Here is an 11,342-nt window from a genome sequence, read left to right on the forward strand (position 1 = left end):
CTGGGCTGGCGTCACTAGCGGGTAATGGCTGCTGCTCCTCCTCAACCTCCCTCGTAAATCCTTCGAAATCACACTCAGAATCACTATCTTCGTCCACAGCCATGGAAGGTCCTGCTTCTGCCTGTCCTAGCACTCTGTAAGCCTTCACTGCTGCCAGGATCTTGTCTTGGTTTTTTATCATGGTCCTCATGTTGGCTTCATTCATGTTATAGGCCTTGACAATGTCAACTTTCCTCTCCCCTTTCTTCTTCCTCTCGATGCTTTCTAGCTTGGTGGCCTGAGAGAGGTGCTGATGCTTCTTGGGGTTCTTGGAAGGCTTCCTAGGCATCGTGAGCAGGGTAAAATGCAGTAACAAGGGCAGAAAATGCACCAAGAAAAAAGCACCTTCCAATGCGAATTATGCGACTGGGCAGACTAGGTTTACAGTGGAAGAGGTGAGAGGTAGGGTGGGACTGGAATGTGTTGGTGTTGTGATGAGGGGGGATAATTTGAGAAGGATTTGGACGTGTGGAGTGGATGGGGGATGATAATTGGATGCAGAAGGTGAGAAGTGTTAATATTGGAGGTGGGGATGCAAGGGGTAGACCGAGAAAGACATGGGACGAGGTCATTAAGTGTGACCTCATGGTTAAGGGACTGAATGAGGAGGCTGCCAAAAATTGTGCGACATGGAGAGCCGCCATTAGGTGACCAAGGCCGACTCATGCAAGCATGTTGGAGCCTTAAAAAACGAAACGAAGGTGCTATCCAAAATTTTCTGGACTGGGAATACAACTCATAAACAGGTTGTAGACCAGTGCACTTCTAGGCAGCAGTACAGTACTAACTTGCATCATGAGTCAGTATGCTGCATGGTGTGGTGGTGTGGTGCTAGGCAGAGTTGGGGATTAGTGACGTTTTTTTGTTTGATGTCGTGCATGTGTTGTCTGGTGATATTCAAGATGGATGTAAAAAAGGCATCAGATTTTGTGTGAATCTCTGTAAAATTCAACAGAGACCCTGGGGATGATTGAGCAAGTGTTTAGTGAGCAAACTCTTGGTCGGACAGCCTCACCAAGACCCAAAAAGGCCAGACAGGTGAAAAACAGTGTCATGAGAGTGCTGATTGTTTTGTCTTCAGGGAAATTGTGTACAGAGACTCCATTCCAGCTGGCCAAACTGTCAAGTCTAACTTCTACTGTGATGTTTTGCGGTGACTGCGTGAAGATGTGAGAAAGTGATTCCCCGACATTTGGTGAAACAACTGGCTGCTTCACCATGACATGCCCTGGCTCACAGTGCACTCAACACCCAGCTGTTTTGTGCCAAGAACAACATGGCTGTCATCCCCCACCCTCACTCTCCTTACTGGTTAGATTTTGGACCTCTGTGACTTCCTACTTTTCCAAAAAATGAAGATCAGGCTGCAAGGGCATAGTTTTGATGCCATTGAGGACATTCAGAAGGAATAGCCAGTAGTGCTCAACATTCATTGAAAAGGACTTTCAGGGAGCGTTCCAGCAGTGGAGGAAGCACTGGGACTGGTGCACCAGTGCACAAGGGAGCTACTTCAAGGGTGATAACAGCTAATAGGAGCTTTGTGAGTTTTCAGTTTCATATGGCATTAGTCCAGGAAGTTTTGGATCCACTTTGTAGTAGCTACTCTTAAGTATCTTAACTATTATGGACTCAGGCTTATTGAATGTGAACATGGTGTCTTGCAGTGCACCATCGTGTATGTATATATTTTATTTTATAAGTACATGGCTTATAGTCTTCATTTTGGAGTTTGACTTAAGTATTCTGAAAATAGCACGATTAAATCTGTCATTGTATTGAAAGGGTTAAATCTGAAACTGTATTTATTTTCAGGAGTAAGATAGGAGGGCAGCCTGATGGAGGACTGGATGATGATTCTTGGGAGCAGCCCATCTTTGATTAAGGAGCTTGGCTACTGACAGATCGAACTCCATAACTTCAGCCACGGTTGCCATGCAGGGGAAATAGTCTGCTGGATAATTAAAAGGTGAGAACCCTTTAACCCCACGGATACACAATTCAATCGACCGAACCTCCCTGAAAACCAGTACATGGAGTCCATTTTTCAACTCTTACAGAAGTATACAGTTTTATGCCCGAGGTTTAGAGCTTGAATTTACACACCTTATGCCACAGACCAGAGCATTCCAGACCAACTGGTTACTTAGCTATATCCTGTCAAAGATCGTCACAAGTTGACACTGGCAGCCCTTGCATATAGGGAGGGAGAAAAAAAATTGCACCAGCATTAATTTTGGTGTTATAGAATGAAAGATCTTGATTGTACACACCAGAAAATGTATATATCATTCTCATATGTCAAATGTTTACCTTGTAGCCACAGCAAGAAAGTAGCTGGAGGTTGAGGGAGTACGAAGGGTTGGAGGGGGGAGAATGAGGGAGGATGGTGGGGGGAGTGTGGCATGGAAAAATCAGCTTTATAGAGTTGGTAGGAGGAGCTGTGAGTCGAGTCACAAGCGAGGGAGGGGAAGAGGGAACAAAAGGGTTGGGGTAGAGGTAGGTGGCCCCCCCCCCACCATGGGTAGGGGCCTGGATTCTCCCCCCTCCCTATTCAGGACTTAGTTCTTATTGGTTTGCATTGATATATGTCACAATCGGCCTAAAGCTTAGTGTCCGCAGTTTTTTTTTTACAAGGCTCCTCTATCAATCCTATTACCGTAAGCATCAAGCGAAATTCTGGAAAAGGGTCGGTCAATCCTGTTAGTACAGTACTTTAGTAGTTAAATTTAACTTGACAACATTTTGAGGTTTAGTGTCAACCCTTTTCACGTCTTGATGGCAGTGCAGTCAGATTGGAGGGTTGAATTTACAAGGCACCAAGGACTCAGTTCTATTGCATGTTGATTTTCATACAAGTGATGATATTTAGATTGAATGTTCCAGCTTAAATTTCTTCAGACTCTTGCTGCCATGTGAAAGAGTTAGGCTAGTATCCAGTTGGTTGCAGAACTTAAATCAGTGTTAAGTCAGAATTAACCGAAACCTACGTATGGTTTAATTGGGAAGCAATCTTAAGTTTAAATGTTGCTGAAATTTGAAGATATGTAATTATTGTGCTAAATGGAAGTACAGTAGCCAAGGGGTTCAGCAGCTTCTCACAATTTAAAACTAAAGTTGTTAAGTGAGGATTTGCTAAGTGTTAAGTACAGTGATGGTTTGGTCTTGTGGGGAGATGGGAGACATTAAGTATGAGGTGGAGGGATGGGGCTTTTGACAGAGGGTGATGGAAATCGGAGAGGGCTGGGTGATGTGGGGAAAGTTTGTGGCCATAGATATGGAAATTAAGATGCTGAGATGCATAGTTTAGTTGGTTAAGGTTCTGACAGCTGGATGTGATTTGCAATAAGTTGAACTTTTACTTGTGCTTAGATGCCTGGTAGTTTAGTGGATGAAGGTGCACTAATTGGATGTGGCTTTATGGAATATCAAAACTGCTTAAGCTACTATGTATTTAGATGCCTGGTGGTTTAGTGGGTTAAGCTGGTCAAGTTGGATGTGCTTTGGAATGTTGCTTCTGTTTTGCCACAGTTACTGTTAAGATGTCTGGTCTAGTGCAGGGGTTCTTGAACTTCTTTTACCATGTTCTGAAAGTTATATCATACATCCATACCCCCATTACTGGTACACTGAGGCCCGAATACAAGAACGAGGTCTGAGTGGTCAAGTCACTGTTGAGAGAGGCACTCCAAAAACAGATTTGCAGAAACAAGGCTTGGGTCTCTTGCAGGCCGAGCTGATGCTCGTAGTCCACACCACCTGTGAGTGGACTTGAGCCTTGTGGACCCATTATTTTTGTTGGGCAAATTCACTGAAAACTATTATTTACCAACAAACCGTGGTACAACAGTAGATGGTGGATGCATTAGATCCTTACCAAAAATATTCATCCATCCATCCTATGTTGCTCCATGAGGAGCGTAGGAGCCCGGGGCTAGGCAAGTTGGTCCTGACATTTAAGTTGCGAGTGACCAGCCTCACTTATCCATGAGTGGCATTATATGAGCAGTAAACCTCAACCATCCCTTGGATATAAACCTGCATAGGCTCAGTCTGATTTGAGCGCCATAATTTGGTTATATGGTTACCACCCAGCGCAGTAAATGGTTTCCTGGTGTATAGGAAACCATTTGGTTTGTCACTCAGTGTAGAGTAACCCACAGGCGGGAAGAGGAAAGAAAGAAAGAAGAGGTCGGGAAGATGTGTGCTGTATTTTGTATACTGGTTTATATTTTACTGAAATGATTTTCCATCATTTGATATTACAAGTGTTGCAGTACAGTTTGTTAGCATACAGCTGGCAGTGCCTGTGGGGCACTACCACCATTTTCAGACACAGTGGAAGTAATATTATCACCAAAGCTTTTGCCTGAAGGAAGAATACTGCCCCTATCCCTGATTTTCCTTTTTATTGCCTTCATGGCAAACAGACATAATCTGTGATCAATATAACCACCAGTGATTTTGTTTGTGACGTTGTGGTGGGGGGGGTATCAAAAGCTTTGCTAATGTCTAGTGTGACTAGGAGAGTTCTGTGTGGTGGCCTAGCTGAATTCATGCCATCAAAAACTCCCTGTGTAAGGTCTGTAAGAAGAGTGGTTGTGGAGTGTAGTGGCCTGAAACCATGTTGTGATGGGGCTACGGGGGTGTGAGGTGTAACTAGTTGTAGTACCAGTCATTCAGTGATTTTGGAGGGGGTGCAGAGGAGTGTGATGGGGCGGTGTGAGGAAGGTAACGTGGGGTCTTTGTTGGATTTGGGGATAGTGATGCCATGCTTCTAGATGTTGGGTATTATGTTGTGTGAGTAGCTGTAGTTTGATATGGTGATGAGTGCTTGTATGCCTTGTGGTCCAAGGTGTTTAAGGTGTAAGTTGCTTATGTTGTCTGGTCCACAGGCAGATGAGTGCTTAAGGTTGCTAATGATGTGCTTTCGTCTGGTTGTAAGTGAAAGGTGCGAAATCTGGGTCTGTGGGGAACTGTCTCTTACATCGGATGATACATCATTCGTCGCGATGAGGGTTTAGGTGACTGACGTGAGGAGTGATTGATGAGAGTGTTTGCCTGTTGTTTTTGTGAAGGTATGGTGTCTTGTTGTTGTGTAGGCAAAGTGTGATTGTTGGAGAGTGTGATGCTGTTTAGTGTTTTGTAGCATTTGCTGGTGTTTTGTTTTGTGGTCAGGTGTTTGGAGATAATTATTCCAGTTTAGTGTTTGCTGTTCTGATATTTTATTGTTTATCTGAGTGTTGAGTTCTTGTATTTGTTGTATGATGTCTTGTGTATGGGGTGTTAGGGAGTGTCGTAGCGTGTCCTGTTGACTGATGAGGCTTTGACTTTCGTGTGTGAAGTTGGGGTCTTGTCTCTTTTCTGTTCCCTCTAGGGATGTGTCTTTTGTCTGCATTTTGTATAATTGTATTGAAAGTGTGTGCAGCAGTGTTGATGTCTGTGATGGATGTACTGTTTAATGTTTCAAAGTGTTGTTCTGTTTCATTTGTGAAGGCCTCTCAGTTGGCTCTCTTAAAATTAGTGTATGTGTGTCTGTGGCCAGCTGGGGTGATTCTGGTTTTGGTAGTGATGATGATTGGGGGGTGATCAGACCCAAGGGTTCTGACCACTCTCCAGGATGTAGTGGGGGCGAGGTTCGTGGAGCAAAAGGTGATGTCTGGGGATGATGGGAGGAAGAGGGCTTGGTGTGGGGTATGGGTATGTTAACAGAGATTGTTCAGTATGAAAAGATGACCTGTTTGGGATTGTAGTACTAGCCCTCTGTCTGTGTCAGGGTTGTTGACATGCCAGGTTGATGCCTTGGCGTTGAAATCACCACCCAGGATGTGTTGGATATGTCAGTGGTGTGGTGTATTTGTGGAGAGTAATTGTGTGGTACTGTGGGGGACGACTGGGGTGGAATGTGTGTGTTGGCGATTGTTATATGTGATTTGTTACCAGCGCGTAAATTGATTGAATTTCTGTTGCGGTGTCGTGTGGGGAGTAGTGACTTTGTGTGTGCACTGGTATCTGAAAAGTTGATGGATTTGTGTACCAGGGTGATGAGTCCACCGCCACCACTATCGGCCCGGTCTTGTCTAATGGTTTGAAATAATGAAATGTAGGTGTTTTTTGTGTTCTGTATTGCTTTGTTTCTTTTAAGATGGCAGTGTGTATGTTTTGTTGTTTGATGAATTGTGTGAGTTCTTGTTTTTTGGTGTTTATGCCATCTGTGTTTAATTGAAGGATGTGTACAGTATGTTGTGTGCGTGATGTGTGTTGGCTGCTGCAGCATGGGGGGGAGGTGGTGGTGTGGATGGAGGGGAAGGGGTAGGAGAGGGTTGTGATGGAGGTAAGAGTTGGGTTGAATTAGGTTGGGCTTTTATGGGATGGGTTTGGGGATTGGATTGATGGGTTAGGCTGAGGGAGTGTAGGAGTAGGGTTGGTGGGGCAGTTAGTGGGTGGGGGGAAGGAGCATAAGGAGCAGAACCAGGTGTTTGTGTAATGTTTTCTGGATGCAAGTGTCATGCAGGTGTAATGGGTCCAGTTCTTGCAGGAATCGTACAGAACTGAACCCTTTGTCTGTCGGCTTGAAGTGACAGGTTTTGAGCATGTTGGACATATGTATTTGTTGGTGGGTTCTTGATTGCTCTGTGTCCCCGGCTAGAAGAAGTCGTCGAGAAATGACCACCGGGGAGTCATTTCTCGGTGTAGAAAAAACGGTGTTGTTGTATGTGTTGTGTTGAGAGATGTGGTACTTGCCCGGGCGACCGAAGCCACTCCCAGGTTCTCGGGCCCATGATGGGCCGGTGGGGAGGGGTTGCGGTGGTTTGGTCCCCATGCTGTCCTCGTCTTCTGCTTCGACAGCCTCTTGGGGGTAGACCCACGGCGAAGACAACACCACTCCAGGTCCTGCCTAGTAGGTTGATGTGGTTGGCTGTTTTATGTATACAGTATTTTAGGTTCTTGGTCTTGTGAGTTAGGTGCTCAAAGGTGAATGTGATTTGACTCCATTAGCACAATGTAAGTGGATGAAAATGTAGGATACACTTTTTTAACTGAAGGGGTTAGATATGGCCATATTAAAGTCTTAGTTTGTGAAACATATACTAAATTTGTGTAATTATTGTAACCCCCCATCCCTCAGTGTCTAATGTTTATATTTTAATTTTGCAGGTGAGTGACCTCTAACTAGTATGAAGATCTTGTTCCTGTTAACAAGATTGATCCTTCTGTATAGGAAGTGTCTTAGGGACCAAGAAGATTTGGTGATGTTAAAATGTTATTGTTTTCTTTTAACTTTGCCCAGAACTGCCATGTCCATCACGAATGCTTAGTTTTAAAACTAGGAATATGCTGTTCACAAAGTTATGTGAAAGGATGTTGAATCATCATTCTTTTTTGCTCTTGAGCTGTGTGAAGATCAGCTGCAGAAGGATAAAAATCTGGTCAAAGCAAAGATGAAGGAACTGTTGTATATACAGACTGCCCTCGTTTATTTTTAAATGAATAATTTACAGAGAAAAAAAGCAGCTTAAATTGACCTGAGTCTGAAGTTGCCATTCTCATGAAAGTCCACTATCCTCCTGTGAGGGAATTGAAGGATACTTAGTATAAATGGATTGTGGAGCTTTGTTCACCAGTGCCCCCTTGTGAAGGAATGAACGTCTACTGCTGTATAAAGTTCCATTGCAGTAGTGATATTTTGAGCTGACAAAATCCCTAACCCATTTTGTCATAATATCAGGGTGGATATTATTGGAGAGCTGTAGTTAAAGACCAGTCTTTCTTATGATTGTCTTGCATCATAAAACCACAGTGTTGTATTTGTTTTTAGGTCCAGTACCTTTAATTAATAATGTAATGCCTATAAAGCTGATTTCCCAGTGTAGAAAAAAAAATTTAAACTACTGGATGTAGAGAAAAGGTACTATATATATTAAAATATCTTTAAATGAGGATAGTCTGTATATCCAGCACATATTTTTAGATGTAGAAGCATCTGTGGATAGACCCAGTCAGTACCCCACCCTGCCAAAACTGACCCAATCAAACCCCACTCTGCCAAAACCGACCAAATCCTAACCCACGCTGCCAAGACCAACCAAAACCTATTCTATACTCTGTCATAACCGACACAATCCTACCTCACCCTGACAAAACTGACCCAGTCCTACCCCACCCTGCCAAAACTGACCCAACCCTACCCCACCCTGCCAAAACTGACCCAACCCTACCCCACCCTGCCAAAACTGACCCAACCCTACCCCACCCTGCCAAAGCCGATCCAACCCTACCCCACCATGCCAAAACCGACCCAACCTTATCCCACCCTGCCCAAAAAAACTCAACGCTACCCCACCCGGCCAAAACCAACCCAACGCTACCCCACCCTGCCAAAACCGAACCATTCCTACCACACCCTGCCATAACCGACCCAGTCCTACCCCACCCTGCCAAAACCGGCCCAATCCTATGCCACCCTGCCAAAACTAACCCACCCGGCCATAACCAACCCAACGCTACCCCACCCTGCCACAACCATCCCATCCCTACCCTATCTTAACCAAACCAGTCTTATCTAACTCATTGTCCACTTTAACACTTTTTTCCATTTTCATCTTTCTTCCTCCAGACTATTTTCTTCAACTCTGGAGAGAAATTTCGTACTGGAGGGGTTAGTTAGTCACCATCAACCCCTTCACTACGAGGGGATCTCCTAAGCTGAATAAAATCGTCTGGTTACCTAGAACAAAGTAACTAAGTCATTCTCTGTCTGAAGGGGTTATTGTGTCTGTCCCATCATCCCGAGAGGGTTTCTTTAAGCTCCAGGAAATCGTCTAAAGGTAGCAAAGTGTAAACATGATGTCAGCACTTGTTCTAGGCGCCACAGATCGAGTCCCAGAGGTGAACAAAGGTTTTTATATCATATAGACGTTTTATATTTTATATTTTGCAACTTTCAGAGGCATTTACTCAGCTTTAGGAGTTTTATGGATAGGCTCAATCAAACGTATCGAACCTCCCATGTTAGAAAAAATAGCTTACAGAAATGCGTCCTCGTACTGAAGGGGCGGAATGGACAGATCGAGTGACTAAGATATTGAATTATGTATATGACTGGTTTTGTTGTTATTTCTAATTATTATTATTATTATTATTATTATTGTTTCAGGCAAATGTCCCAATTATTGTTTCAGGCAAATGTCCCAGGCTTCTAGACTGGCTGACTAGCGAATATTATTAAGTCTCCCGTGGCTCTGTGCTCCTTCCACTCAAGAGCCTGCACATCACGCATTCCACACACAAGATGGCGCCACCGCTGCATTCCTGCGAATACGAGAGGTCAAGAGGACGACACTTGCTTTTTGTTTGTTTGTTTACTGTAATTGCTTAAAGTTGTGATCCCTCCAACTTGAATGCTCAGTTGTAACTATAGATAACTAGAATACGATGCTAGTCACGAAGAAGGGCTATGAAAAGATACAGAGCTTGTAGTATTTTTTTCTTTTAACTAAGATACATGAAATAAGCTACAAAAATACGAGCTTACTTAATGTAAATGAATTATAGTACGTTCAAGATGGAGGGAAGGCATTTTGTATTTTGATGTTATAGTGTCTCTCAGGATCCTAGGATCCTCTCTCGGCTGAACCAAATTGTCTGGCGTCAGCTGGAACATGATGCTAGAGTTATGTCGGTCGTGAGGGGGTTAATGGTGACGGTATTGACACTGTCAGGCTCCTATGACTCAGTCGAATAAAATCGTCTGAGTCAGCTGAAATGGGGTACTAGAGTTGTCCCGAGCATCACTCAGGGGGTTAAGATTCTTAACCCTCTGGTGCTTGGGACAACTCTAGTATTCCATTCCAGCTGACAGACGATTTTGTTCGGCTGAGTGAGTCGTAGGAGCCTGACAGTTACTACACTGTCACCATTAACCCCCACATGACCGGCATAACTCTGGTATATCATGTTCCAGCTGACGCCAGACAATTTGGTTCAGCCGAGTGGGTCTGGGGCCTGGGGGGCACTAAATGAAAATATCCAAAAAATATTAAAGGGGGGGCTATATCAATTTTGCCACAGGAGGTATACCAAAATTGGACTTTTTAATAAAACCCCCTCCTCTCTCACTCCCTGTGTTTTGTATATGCCCCTCTCTGTCTGCCTGCCTGTGGTGTGTCTGTTCCATCCTCTCTGTCTTACTGTGGTGTGTTGACTATGTGAAGGTGGCTGTGGCTATGTACGTGTCTTAGTGTGCGTATGTATGTAGTAGTGTGTGTCTTGATGTGTGTATGTATGTAGTAGTGTGTGTAAGTGTCTTGGTGTGTGTGTGTCTTGAAGTGTGTATGTATGTAGTAGTGTGTGTAAGTGTCTTGGTGTGAGTGTGTGAGCTGAAGTGTAAGTATGGGGCCTTGTGGTTTTAAGGAAAGCCTGCTATGCAAACTTCCCTCAGCCACATTTTAAACAAACCTCTATCACATCGGGACTTGAACCCGGGTCCTCCTGATCAGCAGGCCAGCACCATGCTGACCTTGCCACCGCGCCCCCTTAATGATACCGGCTAAAACTTCTACTGTATTTTATTTCTTTACATGTTACAAAAAATGGGAAATTGAATTATCATGCCCAGACTAAACTAAATTGTCATATACCTATTAATGTCGCTTTAGGAGGAGATATTTCGAAATTTCCTGAGCTACTTGGAATACCTAAGCCTGCAGTTTAATGCTAATCATGAACAAGTGCTATGGAAAGAATATAGAGCAGTTGCTACTTATATAAAGGGAGAAAGTAAAAACTGGAACTTAGTCTGCTATCCAACAGCAGGACTTAAACGATTAACCATATATTACATAAACTTAACACACTGAGTGACACAGAAACTAAACATATGATACAAATTCTTTAATGAAACTTACAAATCACTTTCATTAGCCAATGCAAGATTTTGTTCAACTTTTGCAAAAATACTAAGTCAATAGCATTAAAAAAAATAAATAAATAGCCGGCCGCTTTACCGTATTATATACTAGGCTACAGTTGAGGCATACTTGGTCTTAAGAGAAATGAAGAATGATCCTTGGGAATGATTGAGTGTGACACCACTGACCTAAACAGACAAACACAAGTAGGCTACCAACAAAGGCACAACATAAAACATAATTGGAATAACTCTTAGACTTGCTACACCACCTGGGAAATTTCCTTATTATTGTTACTCTAACCTGGCATAAAATAACATTCCTTCATCCTAAATACCAGAACTAATAGCAACAGTATTACACTAGTCATGAAGAAGTGCAGTTGGAAGGATAGTT

General features: G+C 43.5%; 1 long non-coding RNA gene across 1 annotated transcript; it reads left to right on the forward strand.

Moving 5' to 3' along the window:
• Nucleotides 1–977: 977 nt before the first annotated feature.
• Nucleotides 978–9,829, forward strand: LOC145397622 (uncharacterized). The gene is made up of 3 exons (XR_013897008.1): nt 978–1,077; nt 1,852–2,005; nt 9,219–9,829. It is a non-coding gene; the product is annotated as an uncharacterized LOC145397622 (long non-coding RNA).
• Nucleotides 9,830–11,342: the final 1,513 nt, after the last annotated feature.

This window comes from Coenobita brevimanus, chromosome 42 (genome assembly GCF_032717465.1).
Source record: "Coenobita brevimanus isolate Jiangsu-jjx chromosome 42, ASM3271746v2, whole genome shotgun sequence".
NCBI classification, from domain to species: domain Eukaryota; kingdom Metazoa; phylum Arthropoda; class Malacostraca; order Decapoda; family Coenobitidae; genus Coenobita; species Coenobita brevimanus.